The sequence below is a fragment of the Myotis davidii genome, unplaced genomic scaffold, assembly GCF_000327345.1.
Source record: "Myotis davidii unplaced genomic scaffold, ASM32734v1 scaffold409, whole genome shotgun sequence".
Lineage (NCBI taxonomy): Eukaryota > Metazoa > Chordata > Mammalia > Chiroptera > Vespertilionidae > Myotis > Myotis davidii.
Window position 1 is genome coordinate 1,387,986 of NW_006374611.1, and position 803 is coordinate 1,388,788.

At 50.3% G+C, this 803-nt stretch overlaps 2 pseudogenes; both read right to left on the reverse strand.

Annotated features, from left to right (window-relative positions):
* LOC102765372 overlaps positions 1–79 on the reverse strand; it is an 11,666-nt pseudogene extending 11,587 nt beyond the window's left edge.
* A 185-nt stretch (positions 80–264) lies between these two features.
* LOC102765667 overlaps positions 265–803 on the reverse strand; it is a 169,727-nt pseudogene continuing 169,188 nt past the window's right edge.

The following is an 803-nucleotide window of genomic DNA, read 5'->3' on the forward strand; positions in this document are numbered from 1 at the left end:
GGAGGCTCCTGAACTGCGGCTCACCCTGGCTGCCTCCCTCATCAGCCTCTTCATCCAGGCCCAGTCCCACCTTCACCATCTTGTGGGTGTGGCCCTTTGTGTTGTAGCAGTTGATGCAAAGGTCGTAGTCCTCGCACCCACTCTGCTCCGGCTCCTAAGGTGGCCATACAGCCTTCTCCTCTCTGGCTCCCCCACAGTGGGGGTACTGCCTCCTCCGCTCCTGCTCCCCCTCCTCCCGGTGGTGGGGCCCCTCTGCCTCAGGTCCTAGGCCCTCAGAGCCGCTGCGGTTTTGTCCGGATGGACATTAGGAGGGACGTCTGGAAGACATCCACTCTAATTAGTATATTACCCTTTTATTAGTATAGATGTTTCTATGCAAGATTTTGTGCTTTTTTTAGGTGTGAATTTAGTTGAAGTTAAACATGTATTTTATGATTATATTTTCAATTATAATTATACTAGAGGCCCGAGGCACAAAAATTCATGCAAGAGTAGGCCTTCCTTCCCCCTGCTGCTGGCACCAGCTTCCCTCCGGCACCCGGGACCTGGGCTTCCCTCCTCTGGCCACTGGCAGGCACCTGCGACCCAGGATACTTTCCTCCTCTGGCTGCCTGCAGGCAGCCAGGACTCGGGCTGGCTTCCCTCCAGCTCCAACTTAGCCAGGAAGGATGTCCAGAATGACGTCTGGAAAATATCGGTCTAATTAGCATATTACCCTTTTATTTTTATAGATTATAAACATGTTTATTAATTATATTTTCAATCAACTAATACCTCTAGAATTTGGGAATACTGATTTGCTA